Raw genomic sequence first — 16,770 nt, forward strand, 5'->3', positions numbered from 1 at the left:
AAAATTCTGCAAGAACGATCTTCAAATTTATTTAGTTCAATTAAACTGCGAGGATCTAAAATCAGAGAATTTAAGCTTCAAGAATCAGACCGCTAGACAAGCAGTGAAGGAAACAAAAGAAAAATTTGGAGTAGGAATTAAAATCAATAGAGAATAAATAAAAACTCTGTGGTTTGCCGATGACGTTGTAATTCTGTCAGAGACAGCAAAGGACTTGAAAGAGCAGTTCAACAGAAGGGACAGTGCTTTGAAAGGTTGATAAGAGATGAACATCAAGAAAAACAAGGATAATGGAATGTAGTCAAATAAATTAGGTGATGCTGAGGGAATCTGATTAGGAAACTAGACACTTAATGCAGTAGATGACTTTTGCTATTTGGGCAGCAAAGTAACTTTTGATGGTCGAAATAGGGAGGATGTAAAGTGTAGAATGGCAATGGCAAGAGAAGCATTTTTGAAGAAGAGAAATTTGTTAACATCAAATACAGATTTAAGTGTTAGGAAGTCTCTTCTGTAGGTATTTGTCTGGAGAGTAGAATGATGAAGATTACGCGGGTCGTTCGCGTAACTGATGAGGAGAACTGAACAGAATTGGGGAGACAAGAAACTTGTCGCTGAATTCGAGCAAAAGGAGGGATCCGTTGATTCTGAGACATCATCAAGGAATCACCAATTTAGTATCGGAGGGAAAATTCCGCAAGGCGTTGGTTGGAGTAGTTATTCGGAGACGAAGAGGCGGGTACAGGATAGAGTAGCATCGAAAGCTGCCTGAACACACTCTTCGGATTGAACACCGCGACAGCAACAACATTGTCGAAGTTACGTAAGCTATGTTACTTACTAGTAACACATGATACGAAAGTTACTTTCGTCCGTAAGTTTCGAACACCAGTGAACTAACTTCAAATGTAAGTTACGAAAATATTAATTTGAAATTATTGCTGAGTGATGCCGAGAAGTACGACAAAATTGCCGGAAGGTTTTTTACGTGTAGTCGACGAAGAACTTCGGAGCCACCACCCACCTTCCGATGTCTGAGGAAGGCAGTACCTCGAAGACTGACGTGTACGCCGTGCACACGCGAAACAGTTGTCTAGAAGGAGGCACTCGCGACCCGTCACTGTGACGAAAAAATGAAGGCCGGCGCCTCTTTGTGAAAGGCAGTGTTTGCTTTGTGTTCCTTGCTCATTGACGTCTTCACGTTTGCAGCACGCCACGGCTACTGCAGCTGTTATTAATTCATTTCTTTTTAAAGACAGTTACCAAACGATTACAGCGAACCGTCGTGCATGCGTTATTTTCTGCAGGATATATTCACATTTTTTGTTCAGTGATGGATCGTTAATTTTACCGAGTGAATATGTATGACAGTGTTGTTGCTCATTTTCAGTCGATCGACGCAGTGCTTAGTTTTGTTAATTGCTTCGTGGAACTGAGACAAGCACTTTTCTTTCCTTTGTTTTCTCATTTTGTGTTCTTCGGAGCCTAGCGGAGCGCGGATCAGCGGAACATTATTAACTGAAGTCCACTGACGTATATACCGAGCGAGGTGGTGCGGTGTTTAGCACACTACACTCGCAATCGGGAGGATGACGGTTCAATCCCGCGTCCGGCCATCCTGATTTAGGTTTACCGTGATTTCCCTAAATCACTCCAGGCAAATGCCGGGATGGTTCCCTTGAAAGGGCACGGCCAACTTCCTTCCCCGTCATTCCCTAATCCAATAAGACCGATGACCTCGCTGTTTGGTCTCTTCCCCCAACCAATCGCCAAATCCACTGACGTGTAATAAGGGGAGCTGTCGTGACGTCACAGACTTCAAGCTGGTGTTCGCCATGATAGCTGCTCTCAGACATTAGCTTCTGGTGAAATGTGGGTGCCGCTGTTGCACCGGTCATCTGCTGTTGTATTCGACCCTTGTCGACCACAAACAATCACCATGCACGTGAAACAATACTACGACCAACGTCAAACTTCTCGACTACGTTGGACACAATTTGTCCGCCTCCCAGATTCCCTATGATTCTTCCCCGTATAAGGCATCTGGATGATGTCTATGGGCCATGCTGTAACGAAGAAGTTCGCAGCTCGTGGTCTAGTAGCTAGCGTTACTGCCTCTGGATCACGGGGTCCCGGGTTCGATTCCCTGCCGGGTTTGGGATTTTCTCCGCCCGGGGACTGTGTGTTGTCCTCATCATTCCAACATCATTCATGAAAGTGGCGTCATTGGACTGAGCAAAGGTTGGGAATTTGTACGGGCGCTGATAACCACGCAGTTGAGCGCCCAACAAACCAAACATCATCATCATCATCATCATCATCATCATCACCCATCACCCATCATCATCATCATCATCATCATCATCATCATCATGCTGGCCGGCCCGGTAGCTGAGTGGTCAGCGTGACAGACTGTCAATCCTAAGGGCCCGGGTTCGATTCCCGGCTGGGTCGGAAATTTTCTCCGCTCAGGGACTGGGTGTTGTGTTGTCCTAACCATCATCATTTCATCCTCGCGCAGGTCGCCGAAGTGGCGTCCAATCGAAAGACCTGCACCAGGCGAACGGTCTACCTAACGGGAGGACCTAGCCACACGACATTTCCATTTTCCATCATCATGCTGTAGTGCATGACACTACCACAGTGCACCATAACCACACACAGACACACAGTCTCTCTTCCCGTTCCCCCAACTGCCTCGCGTTGCTCGTCCAACCCCGTTTGACGCTACTTTCTGTGTATAACCGGGGACCTCAGGCAATATGCTTCTGAACGTTCATTCTTTTCTACCGAGTGGATAATCTGCAACAGAGAAGGTAAACTTTTTTTCCTGCCAAGATCGCTAATAATAACCGTTACTCTAGATAACCGATTTGGGTAGTCAGTTTTTTCATCTTCACATCTCAACAGACAGGTTACTGTGTATTTCTAAAAACACCAGTAAAGGTACTCCTTCTCGTGAGTACTTTTACTGCTTTTTTAAGAAATACGCAATGGCCTGTCCGTTGAGATCTTAATCTACGAACACTGATTACCGAAACCTGTTATCGAGAGTAAAGGTTATTACAGTACACTACACTACACCAAGAAGAAATGCAGATGATAAACGGGTATTCATTGTGATCACATTTTCACGCAATTTGGGTGCATAAATACTGAGAAATCAGTACCCAGAACAACCACCTCTGGCCGTAATAACGGCCTTGATATGCCTGGGCATGAGTCAAACAGAGCTCGGATGGCATGAACAGGTACAGCTGCCCATGCAGCTTCAACACGGTACCACAGCTCATCAAGAGTAGTGACTCGCGTATTGTGACGAGCCAGTTGCTCGGCCACCATTGACCAGACGTTTTCAATTGGTGAGAGATCTGGAGAATGTGCTGGCCAGGGCAGCAGTCGAACATTTTCTGTATCCATAAAGGCCCGTACAGTACCCGCAACATGCGGTCGTGCATTATCCTGCTGAAATGTAGGGTTTCGCAGGGATCGAATGAAGGGTAGAGCCACGGGTCGTAGCACATCTGAAATGTAACGTCCACTGTTCAAAGTGCCATCAATGCGAGCAAGAGGTGACCGAGACGTGTAACCAATGGCATTCCATACCATCACGCCGGGTGATACGCCAGTATGGAGATGACGAATACACGCTTCCAATGTGCGCTCATCGCGATGTCGCAAAATACGGATGCGACCATCGTGATGCTGTAAACAGAACCTGGATTCATCCGAAAAAATGACGTTTTGCCGTTTGTGCACCCAGATTCCCTCCTGAACCCACCGATTCCATATTCTGCTAACAGTCATTGGATCTCGGGCAACGCGACCAGCAATGTCGCGATCCGACAAACCGCAATCGCGATAGGCTACAACCCGACCTTTATCAAAGTGGGAAACGTGATGGTACGCATTTCTGCTCCTTACACGAGGCATCACAACAACGTTTCACCAGGCAACGCCGGTCAACTGTTGTTTGTGTATGAGAAATCGGTTGGAAACTTTCCTCACGTTGTAGGTGTCGACACCGGCGCCAACCTTGTGTGAATGCTCTGAAAAGCTAATCATTTGCAAATCACAGCATCTTTTTCGTGTCGGTTAAATTTCGCGTCTGTAGCACGTCATCTTCATGGCGTAGCAATTTTAATTGCCAGTAGTGTATTAGTGATACTAGCAGAAAAAAGTTTATCTTCTCTAATATATTATCACAGGCTTACAGATCTCTATCGAGAAGACAAATTATATGAGAAACATTGCAACAGGTCCTACATGGATGACAATAGAAAGAAGGAAAATTCAGAAGGTGGAGAAATTCAGATACCTTGGAGAATGTATAGATATTGGACTGACCGAAAAGAAGCGATGAGTGCACGAATAAACAAAATTAACTTAGCATATAAAATATCACCGCCTGTAATGAACAGTTCGATAAATGCAAAACTGAAACATTACCAAACTGCGATCCGTCTTGAAGCTCTATATGCAGCAGAAACTCTCAACTTAGCAAGAGCAGGAGTGGTCAAGCGGCTAGAACTGACAGAACGAAAGATTCTCAGGAGAATGTTAGGACCTCGAAGAACAGAAGATGGTCAACTTAGAAACCGAGCCAACCAGGAACTGTATAACAAGGTAGAAAAAATTTCTGACGTCATCAGGAAAAGAAGGAGCATGTTCTTCGGACACTTCCTCAGAATGGACCAGGGAGGTTAACACGGCGAATCACACAATTTCTGATGAACAAGAAAACCGAAGTACGATGGATCCAAGAGATACAAAGAGATTTGGAAGAAATGATAATACAGGAACCATACATATATAACAGATTTTTAAATCAAAAACTAAGACCTTCAAAGCTTTCGAGGACAGAAAGAGACCCAGAACAAAATCATCATTGACAGAGGAACGAAGAAGTTTGTAAGGCATGAGAATGAAAGAACATTGGGAAAGGAGAAAGACCAAAAGAAACGAAGTTGAAGCGAATTAACGTGGTCCCAAGATGGCCAAAACGAAAGAAGAAGAAGAAGAGCCAGCCGGAGTGGTCGAGCGGTTCTAGGCGCTACAGTCTGGAACCGCGCGACCACTACGGTAGTAGGTTCGAATCTTGCCTCGGGCATGGATGTGTGTGATGTCCTTAGGTTAGTTAGGTTTAAGTAGTTCTAAGTTCTAGGAACTGATGACCACAGAAGTTAAGTCCCATAGTGCTCAGAGCCATTTGAACCATTTGAACATTTCACCTTTCCCCCCCACCCCCCTCCACCTTCAATTTACAGAGTAAGTTGCATGGTACACGTTTCTCGAACAGGAGTCCACAACAATGAAATGCTTTGCCAGTGGTAACATGGGTGTGGACGCAGATCAAGAGATTCTTCAGCTGATTTTTACAGAACTTCCTGATGTCCAGTTCAGTTCTTTGAACTATCTACTTGTTCAAAAGACTGTGAACATTTATTTAAGGCGAATAACAAAAAAAAATAGATTTTTGAAGCAGGTTCACAGGGAAGGTGTCTTAACTAGGAATGCAGGCATGTACCTGGGCAGTAACAAAATGGTTCAAACGGCTCTGAGCACTATGGGACTTAACATCTGAGGTCATCAGTCCCCTCGAACTTAGAACTACTTAAACTTAACTAACCTGAGGACATCATATACGTCCATGCCCCAGGCAGGATTCGAACCTGCGACCGTAGCTGCAGCGCGGTTCTGGACTGAAGCGCCTAGAACCGCTCGGCCACAGCGGCCGGCTGGGAAGTAACAAAAATATTACACTCCTGGCATCATTTTTTCGAGGACATAATTAGAAGTTTATGATTACCCCTAGAGTGTCAGGTTGGTAAAGGGACGTCAGGGAGAGTAAGATGGAAGCGCGAGGGGGGGGGGGGGAGGGGGGCAGAGCGAGGGTGGAAGCGGGGGGGGGGGGGGAGAGGGAGAGGGTAAGAGGCTTTCGAGGCTTCTCCAAGGAATACAGTGTCTGGCTTTCACGGAGAGGGCGCTAATGGAGTCGCGTCCTCCGACGAGGAGTACTGGCTCCTCGCTGCACTGCACTGGGCACACAAGTCCACGCCCACATCTGCATACAGGGCGAAGTACACCGGCGAAAGGTTAAAGGCTTTTCCAGGATACACTGCCGGAAAAAAAGCCTAGTACACCAGGAAAAACGACGTCGACATTGATCCAATGATGGCTTATGCTACCTGCAGGTAGTAGATATACTGATGACGGATGAGATTTTCACTCTGCAGCGGAGTGTGCGCTGATATGAAACTTCGTGGCTGATTAAAACTGTGTGCCGGACCGAGATTCGAACTCGGGATCTTTGCCCTTCATGGGCAAGTGCTCTACCAACTGAGATACCCAACCACGACTCACGCCCCGTCGTCACAGCTTTATTTCTGCCATTACCTCGTCTCCTACCTTCCAAACTTTACAGAACCTTGCAGAACTAGCACTTCTGAAAGAAACGATATTGCGGAGACATGGCTTAGCCACAGCCTGGGGGGATGTTTCCAGAATGAGATTTTCACTCTGCAGCGGAGTGTGCGCTGATATGAAATTTCGTGGCAGACTAAAACTGTGTGCCGGACCGAGACTCTAACTCGGGAGAGCTTCTGTAAAGTTTTGACGGTAGGAGACGAGGTAATGGCAGAAGTAAAGCTGTGAGGACGGGGCGTGAGTCGTGCTTGGGTAGCTCAGTTGGTTGAGCACTCTCCCGCGAAGGCAAAGGTCCCGAGTTCGAGTCTCGGTCCGGCACACAGTTTTAATCTGGCACGTACTGATAATGGTTTCAACGTCGTCCGCCGACAGACAGCATACTGCCATAGTTACCGAGCGCCATCAGTCACTGCCCGTAAACAGGGAATACTCACTGCCATAAGGCTGAGTGTGGTGCAAATGTGTGAAGCAAGCAGGCCAACCTTGCCATGGAGATGCATTCGTACTTCCAGAAATGGTTCAAATGGCTCTGAGCACTATGGGATATCACATACATCCATGCCCAAGACAGGATTCGAACCTGAGACCGTAGCGGTCGCGCGGTTCCACACTGAAGCGCCTAGAACCGCTCGGCCACACTGGCCGGTATTCGTACTTGCTACAACCAACTGAGCGAATTTGAAAGGGGTCAAAATGTGGCCTTTCGAGTGGTTGAACGGTCCTCTTGGAGAACTGCCGCACAAGTTGGACGTGCTGCGTCAGCTGATCAATGGTGCTGGTACCAGTGGTCACTTGGAACATTCTCACACCAGTAGATGGGGTTCTGGACGCCCACGCAAAACAGACGCCCGCCAGAATCGTCGCATTGTAACAGCAGTTGTGACAGATCGTACCACCGCACAGAACAGACGGCTTGTGAGCCCAGGTGTGCAAGACGAACTGTTGCTAACCAGTTATTAGCAGTGAGACTACGGACACGTACAGTTCTAGCCCATTTTCCACTTACGCCACAGCATCGACGTGCACAGCTCGACGACTCCTGTCAGAAGATCTACACTCATTCTCATAAATTAAGGATAATGCTGACACACGGCTCGACTGCTGCTGTCAGGGGGTCTACACCCATGCTCATAAATTAAGGATCATGCTGATACACAGCTTGACTGCTGCTGTCAGAGGATCTAGACCCATGCTCATAAATTAAGGATAATGCTGATACCCAGCTTGACTGCTGCTGTCAGGGGATCTACACCTTTACTCATAAATTAATGCTGATACACGGCTCGACTGCTGGTGTTAGGGGATCTACACCCATGCTCATAAATTAAGGATAATGCTGACACACGGCTCGACTGCTGCTGTCAGAGGATCTACACCCATGCTCATAAATGAAGGATCATGCTGATACACAGCTTGACTGCTGCTGTCAGAGGATCTAGACCCATGCTCATAAATTAAGGATAATGCTGATACCCAGCTTGACTGCTGCTGTGAGAGGATTTAGACCCATGCTCATAAATTAAGGATAATGCTGAAACACAGTTCGTCTCAAAGTGCTGCAGGTAGCTCGGGACCTTACCACAGCCACTGGAACAGTTGTCTCCAGACACACAGTCTACAGACGACTAAACAGACTAGGCTTATTCGCCTGGACACCTGCAAGGTGCATTCCATGGACCGTGGTCACAGCAGAGCCCTTAAAGCCTGGTGTCAAGAATGCAGTACATGATCATTGGAACAGTGGTCCCAGATTATATCGACGGACGAGTCCAGGTATAGTCTGAACAGTGATTCCCACCGGGCTGTCATCTGGCGTGAACCAGGAACTAGATACCAACCCCTTAATGTCCTTGAAAGGGACTGGTATGGAGGCCGTGGTTTGATGGTGTGGGGTGGGATTATGATTCGTGCACGTACAGCCCTGCATGTCTTTGACACAGGAACTGTAACAAGTCAGGTGTATTGGGAGGTCATTTTGCACCAGTATGTCGGCCTTTTCAGGGGTGTAGTGAGTCCCACCTCCCTCCTGATGGATGATAAGGCACGGCCCCACCGAGCTGCCATCGTGGAGGGGTACCTTGAAATAGAAAGTATCAGGCGAATGGCCTGCCTGTTCTCCAGATCTAAACCCCATCGAGCACCTCTGTGATGCTCTCGGTCGAGGTATTGCTACACGTCTTCAAACCCCTGAGACACTTCAGGAGCTCCGACAGGCAGTGGTGCAAGAATTGGAGGCAGCTGCTCGACCACCTGATCCAGAGTATGCCAACCCGTTTTGCGGGTTGTGTACGTGTGCATGGTGATGATGTCCCATATTGGTGTCGGAGTACCTGCACAGGAAACAGTGGAGTTTTGTAGTTTGGGGACAGTTTTCTCAATTTACCACCAATACCGTGGACTTACACATCTGTGTCGTCTGTGTTCCCTATGTGCCTATGTAATTACCGCCAGTTTCATTTAGTGCCATGTTCTGTGACACCACACTCTGCAATTATCCTTAATTTATGAGCATGAGTGTACCGGGAAGATGGAATGGCGCTGTGGTCTTCAGCAACGAAAGCAGATTCTGTCCGCACACAAGTGGTGGTTGTTTGCCCATACAATGTAGACATAGTGCGGACTGTCCTGTAGAGTGCATTCTTCCGATACACACTGGCCACAGTCCAGGTCTTATGGTCTGCGGCGGGATAAGCTACAACTCTTGTTCACCTTTGGTGTTTCTGGAGAGGACGCTAATCAGCACGCAGTACGTGCAGAACGTTGTTAGAGCCCCTGTTGCAAATGGCTGGTGTTGCGTTGTTCACAACAGCATAATGCTCGTCCACAGCCCGCCCATGCAACGTGCTGTGTGCGACGTGCAGCGACTTCCCTAGCCAGCACGATCGCCAGATTTGTCTCCTATTGAGCACGGGTGGGACACGATGGGACCGGAAGTGGTTCTTGAGACTCGTCAAGCGACTTGTCTGACAGAACTACGCGAACAGGTCGGGCAGGCGTGGCATAACCTATCCCAGGACACTATTCGCCACCTGCACTGGATGGCAGAGTCAGCCCCTGGATTGCCGTCCGTGCAGGCTACACGACGTACTAATACGGGTGTTTCAACATGGGTCGATACCTGACACTGCAGTGGTTCTGGCCCACCAATACCGCAATCTCTACCAGGACTACAGTGGGTCTGCTCTGTGATGACCTACCTACCAATACTCCTCAAAACTTCGACTGACTCCGCTGTGGGTTTGCTCTGTTGTGGCCCATTACCTGTCTGCATGTCAAGAGTCAGCATGGTCTTTCCGTTGTAAATCCACTACTTCCGTGTGCATTTTCTTTTACTGATCAGACTTTGAGAAAAAAAAACTGTAATTACTATTGTGATGAATGATCAGGACCGTCTTTATGAGAACAATTTTTGCTTTTGACCAACAGTGTACCAATAAGTGTGTGCATTTGATATCTTTATGATTGTAATTATGAAAAATTTAATCGAATCATTATTGGCCACTGCCCAAAACAATTTGTAATTTTTTTTTTTGTGGGGAGCATGGGGGCTATGTAAGTAGGCTGTTTAGGTTTTTATGTTGGTAACGCCACGTAATGTTCTGTATGAAAATAACTGACTGTGCTGTGTGCAGTCTGTGGCTGGTTTGCATTGTTGTTGGCTATTGTAGTGTTGGGCAGTTGGATGTTAACAGCGCGTAGCGTTGCGCAGTTGGAGGTGAGCCGCCAGCAGTGGTGGATGTGGGGAGAGAGATGGCGGAGTTTTGAGAGCGGATGATCTGGACGTGTGTCCATCAGAGACAGGAAATTTGTAATACTGGATATCATGAACTGATATATATATACAGGGTGAGTCACCTAACGTTACCGCTGGATATATTTCGTAAACCACATCAAATACTGACGAACCGATTCCACAGACCGAAACCCCAGAGGATATGAAACAACGTATTGTGGCAGCCTGCGGCGACATTACACCAGATGTACTGCGGCGTGTACGACATTCATTACGCCAGAGATTGCAATTGTGTGCAGCAAATGATGGCCACCACATTGAACATCTATTGGCCTGACATGTCGGGACACACTCTGTTCCACTCCGTAATTGAAAACGGAAACCACGTGTGTACGTGTACCTCACCCCTCATGGTAATGTACATGTGCGTCAGTGAAAAAGACCAATAAAAAGGTGTTAGCATGTGGACGTAATGTCCTGTTCCAGTCTCTTCTGTACCTAAGGTCCATCACCGTTCCCTTCGGATCCATACGTAATTCGGTGCTCTCCGATACACACGATCGAACAGCGGAGGAGTGGTACTCAAGCGTCAACTTTAGGTTACAATATCTCCGGATGTAATTAACATTTTACAATGCAACAAACGGCACTGATTACGTATTTGTTTATATATTCAGATGTGCTAACAAAACTACCGGGGTTCCATTTAAAAAAGCGTAGGTTTGTGTTAAAAAACATACTTCCGTACATTTTTTTATGGTTTGTATTAACCAATTACACTAGCCCCTCTCTTCACGTTCGGTCTGTGGAATCGATTCGTCAGTATTTGATGTGGTTTACGAAATATATCCAGCGGTAATGTTAGGTGACGCACCCTGTATATATATATATATATATATATATATATATATATATATATATATATATATATATATATATATGATGACTTTTGAATATGATTAAGGTAAATACATTGTTTGTTCTGTATCAAAATCTTTCATTTGCTAACTATGCCTATCAGTAGTTAGTGCCTTCAGTAGTTTGAATCTTTTATTCAGCTGGCAGTATTGGCGCAGCTGTATTGCAGTAGTTCGAGTAACGAAGATTTTTGTGAGGTAAGTGATTCATCAAAGGTATTCTTTTGTAGGGATTATTGAAAGTCAGATTGCGTTGCGCTAAAAATATTGTGTGTGAGTTTAGTGTTGATGAGAATAAATAAAGAGAGAAATGTCAGAGTACGTTCAGTTGTGCTCAGCTGTTTGAAAATCAAATAATGTAGAGGTTTTCCAGCACAGTAACTCATAAATTTTTCTAAGGGGACGTATCAACACCAAAAAACCGCTTGAGCTATTTATCTGTTAACATGGTCATTTCACCTACTTTATATGCAGTGTTGCAACAATAAATTCTTAACGAATTGGAAAGATCTAAAAGGTCGTACTTTTTTTTCGGAAGTGTATTTGATGAGTATTTTGGTATGGGGGAACCGTGGTCTCTGGTAGCTCGTAACATAGTAAATACGAGAGTTCACGGAAAAGTAATCCGTCCACCTTCGTAACTCTTCAACAGTTGGCACCATTAGTATGCGGCAGGTACTGGCTTGTTCCGTAGCCTCTTCTCTACAGCTCCAGTTGGCGGGAAGCCTTAGCATTGAGCGATTGTGTTGTTACAGTCTGAACAGACGGTCGGCCAACGCGATCTAAGCAACGTGCATGCATTGAATTCTTGACATCAGAAGGTCTCACCCAAAAGGAGATTCATCAGAGAATGGAAGCAGTTTATGGTGATTGTGTTGATGTGAGTACTGTGCGTCGTTGGGCGAGTAAGTTTAAAGATGTTGAGGCGGAAACATCTGACCTGCGTGACAAACAAAGAGTTGGACGTCCTGTGACAGAAACCACCGAGTTTCACAAGCAAAATGTCGACAGATTTATTCAGGACGATCGTCGTATCAGTCAGAGAGAAACTGCAAGCACAATCGGCATTTCACCAGAGCGTGTGTGTCACATTATTGCTTTGCTCCGGTATCGGAAGATCTGTGGGCGATGGCTACCCCGGATGCTGACTCCTGAAATCAAAGCGCACAGACTCCAAATTTGCCAGCGACTCCTCTCGCGTTACGAGAATGAAGGCGACGTACACCACTACGTCAGTCTATGCAATATCGACACAAAGACTCTCCCCAGAAGAAGAAATTCAAGACGCAGCTCTCAGCTGGACAAATCATGGCCACAGTGTTCTGGGACGCTCACGGTGTTATCCGTGTTTATTTCCTCGATCGTGGAACAACAATTAATTCAGAGCGTTACACCACAACGCTGGGAAATCCGAAACGACGGCTAAGAAGGGTCCGAAAGGAAAAGGGAAATGTTTTCCTGCAGCAGGACAATGCCAAACATCACACTTCACGTGCCACCACAGCAGGACTTCAGAGACTGAATCTCACCACCGTACGGCATCCTCCATACAGTCCACATTTAGCACTGTCTGACTTGCATCTGTTCCCGATAATGGAAGACGATCAGCGGCGACGTCATTACGCTTCTGATGGAGACGTTGAGAGAACTGTGAGACTGTGGTCGCGGAAACACAGTGTCGACACCTTCCGTGACGGTTTCAGAAAACTTGTTCATCGTTGACAATATTATATCCAACTGGCTGGTGATTATGTGGAGAAATGAATATTGATAACTAAAGATTACATTGTAAGGATTATTTCTGCGTTTCATTTATTAAAATATTCCCGTCCAAATCCCATTAACGAAGGTGAGACATTAATTTTCATTCAACCCTCGTACATTTCGTTTGATTTTTCACCCTATTCATCTCTGTATCTGTATTAGATTCAAAATACACTACAGACCACTAAAATTGCTACACCATGACGTGCTAGAGCCGCGAAATATAACAGACAAGAAGAAGATGCTCTGATATGCAAATGGTTAGCTTTTCACAGCATTAACACAAGGTTGGCGCCGGTGGCGACACCTACAACGTACTGCAATGAGGAAAGTTTCCAACCGATTTCTCATACACAAACAGCAGTTGCCTGGTGAAACGTTGTTGTGATGCCTCGTGTAAGGAGGAGGAATGCGTACCATCACGTATCCGACTTTGATAAAGGTCGGATTGTAGCCTATCGCGATTGCGGTTTATCGTATCGCAACATTGCTGCTCGCGTTGGTCGGGATCCAATTACTTACCAGAATATGGAATCGGTGGGTTCAGGAGGGTAATACGGAACGGCAACGGCCTCGTCCCTGAGTCAACAGATGGGGACGTTTGGAAGACGACAACCATCTGCACGAACAGTTCGACGACGTTTGCAGCAGCATGGACTATCAGCTCGGAGACCGTGGCTGCGGTTACCCTTGGCGCTGCGTCACAGACAGGAGCACCTGTACTCGACGACGAACCTGGGTGCACCAATGGCAAAACGTCATTTTTTCGGATGAATCCAGGTTCCGTTTACTGCATCATAATGGTGGCATCTGTGTTTGGCGACATCGCGGTGAAGGCACATTGGAAGCGTGTATTCGTCATCGCCATACTGGCGTATCACCGGGCGTGATGGTATGGGGTGCCATTGGTTACACGTCTCGGTCACCTCTTGTTCGCATTGACGGCACTTTGAACAGTGGACGTTACATCTCAGATTTGTTGCGACCCGTGGCTCTACACTTCTCTTCGATCCGTGTGAAACCTTACATTTCAGCAGGATGATGCACGACCGCATGTTGCAGGTCCTGTACCGGCCTTTCTGGATACAGAAAATGTTCGACTGCTGCCCTGGCCAGCACATTTTCCAGGTCTCTCCCCAATTGAATACGTCTGGTCAATGGTGGCCGAGCAACTGGCTCGTCACAATACGCCAGTCACTACTCCTGATGAACTGTGGTATCGTGTTGAAGCTGCATGGGCAGCTGTACCTGTACACGCCATCCAAGCTCTCTTTGACTCCATGCCCAGGCGTATCAAGGCCGTTATTACGGCCAGAGGTGGTTGTTCTGGGTACTGATTTCTCAGGATCTATGCACCCAAATTGCGTGACAATGTAATCACATGTCAGTTCTAGTATAATATATTTGACCAATGAATACCTGTTTATTATCTGTATTTCTTCTTGGTGTAGCAATTTTAATGGCCAGTAGTGTACATACTCTCCCACCCACAGATACTTCCCATTATAGATGCATTCCTCTGTCTAGAAGCATATAAATTTCACGTGCAACAAGGCCTAGTTTTATGGGAGAAATGGTCTCCTTGGAGAAAAATTCATCTCCCCCACCCACAAGTCAAAAAATTGTTTTACCGTCTCCTGAGGAACAAATTCACCCCTAGCAATTTTTTCCTCAGAGGAACTGTTTTAGCTGTAACTGTTACGATGTAAAGTCAAGCCCCGGCACGCCAGTCGGGAACGGTAGAGCACACGGAGCCGTGAGAAGACGTCAGCCAATCGCACGCTGACTGACTCCTCTCCAGGACGACAACGCAACAGCAGTGGCCCCTATGTGCTGAGGACATAAGCGCCCTGACCGACTGGTCATGGCCCAGCCGAAGAGTAGCTCCAAGATTACCGAGTTCTACAGCAGCTACAAGACTAGCAGCTTGTATAGAAGCGTCAACTCTAATCAATTGCTTGTACAATCTATGAAACACGGACTTGGGAATTGTTATGCTGAAGAGATTTTTTATGCTGTCGCCCTTTCCTTGCGTTACGCCAACGGCCTTGCCACAGTTGTAACACCGGTTCCTATCAGATCACCAAATTTAAGCGCTGCTGGGCTGGGCTAGCACTTGGATGGGTGACCATCCGGTCTGCCCAGCGCTGTTGGCAAATGGGGTGCACTCAGCCCTTGTGAGGCAAACTGAGGAGCTACTTGACTGAGAAGTACCGGCTGCGGTCACGGAAACTGACAATGGCCGGGAGAACAGTGTGCTGACCACATGCCCCTCCATATTCGCATCCGGTGATGCCTGTGGGTTGAGGATGACTCGGCGGTCGGTCGGTACCGTTGGGCCTTCATGGCCAGTTCCGACGGAGTTTTCCTTGCGACACATCTGTGTCATCACAAAGTATTGTACTGCTCTCCTTTTGCAATAAAACGCATTAATACGATTTGATTGAATGTTGACTAGCGATCCGAGAAAGCAGATCCCACATATTTGATGATGCCAAGGATGGATTCAACAGTTACCACGTATGCTCTTCAGCCAAATGATATCATATACTGAGGCTGGTGAATCTTGTGTATTTCCGACACGGGGTAGAGGTTTTCAGTCGATAAATTGCAGGGTGCAGGTGTGCCAACACCTTGCAGGTAAGAGAGCTCATTGCTCTGGGGAAGTGGGGATAAATCTTAAAAAAGCGCGAATACTTCAAGATGCTTCGATTTAAATGTCTTTGGAGCTGACAGATAAGTCGAAAAGCTAGTTCCCTTCCTTTACATCCGTAACTCCGTCCAGAGACGTATCCGCCCTTTTTTGTGCTACGATAGATATATTCTATGAGCAACTCGAACAGGTTGACGTTAAGGTTGTTATGGGGGACTTCAGTGCTTAAATAGGAAGAGAAATTGCATATAGGAAAGCAGCTGGTAAGGCGAGTCTGCATGAAGCTTCTAATGACAGTGGTATCAGACTACATCTACATCTACATCTACATACATACTCCGGAATCCACCATTCGGTGCGTGGCGGAGGGTACCTCGTACCACAACTATCATCTTCTCTCCCTGTTCCACTCCCAAACAGAACGAGGGGAAAATGAGCTCTAATCTCTCTTATCTTATCTTTGTGCTCTTTCCGCGAAATGTAACTTGGCGGCAGTAAAGTTGTACTGCAGTCAGCCTCAAATACTGGTTCTCTAAATTTCCTCAGTAGCGATTCACGAAAAGAACGCCAACTTTCCTGCAGAGACTCCCACCCGAGTTCCTGAAGCATTTCCGTAACACTCGCGTGATGATCAAACCTGCCAGTAACAAATCTAACAGCCCGCCCCTGAATTGCTTCTATGTCCTCCCTCAAATCGACCTGATAGGGATCCCAAACGCTCGAGCAGTACTCAAGAATAGGTCGTATTAGCGTTTTATAAGCGGTCTCCTTTACAGATGAACCACATCCTCCCAAAATTCTACCAATGAACCGAAGACGACTATCCGCCTTCCCCACAACTGCCATTACATGCTTGTCCCACTTCATATCGCTCTGAAATGTTACGCCCAAATATTTAATCGACGTGACTGTGTCAAGCAGTACACTACTAAAGGAGTATTCAAACATTACGGGATTCCTTTTCCTATTCATCTGCATTAATTTACATTTATCTATATTTAGAGTTGGCTGCCATTCTTTACACCAATCACAAATCCTGTCCGAGTCATCTTGTATCCTCCTACAGTCACTCGACGACGACACCTTCCCGTACACCACAGCATCATCAGCAAACAGCCGCACATTCCTATCCACCCTGTCCAAAAGATCATTTATGCAGATAGAAAACAACAGCAGACCTACCACACATCCCTGGGGCACTCCAGATGATACCCTCACCTCCGATGAACACTCACCATCGAGGACAACGTACTGGGTTCTATTTCTTAAGAAGTCTT

General features: G+C 46.5%; 1 long non-coding RNA gene and 1 pseudogene across 1 annotated transcript in view; one reads left to right on the top strand and one right to left on the bottom strand.

Annotated features, from left to right (window-relative positions):
* The window catches only part of LOC126427067 (uncharacterized), a 546,217-nt gene that overhangs the window by 31,480 nt on the left and 497,967 nt on the right, over positions 1-16,770 (bottom strand). The gene's annotated exons all lie outside the window — the stretch shown is intronic.
* LOC126427562 (5S ribosomal RNA) lies at positions 14,879-14,996 on the top strand (annotated as a pseudogene).

The sequence above is a fragment of the Schistocerca serialis genome, chromosome 11, assembly GCF_023864345.2.
Source record: "Schistocerca serialis cubense isolate TAMUIC-IGC-003099 chromosome 11, iqSchSeri2.2, whole genome shotgun sequence".
Lineage (NCBI taxonomy): Eukaryota > Metazoa > Arthropoda > Insecta > Orthoptera > Acrididae > Schistocerca > Schistocerca serialis.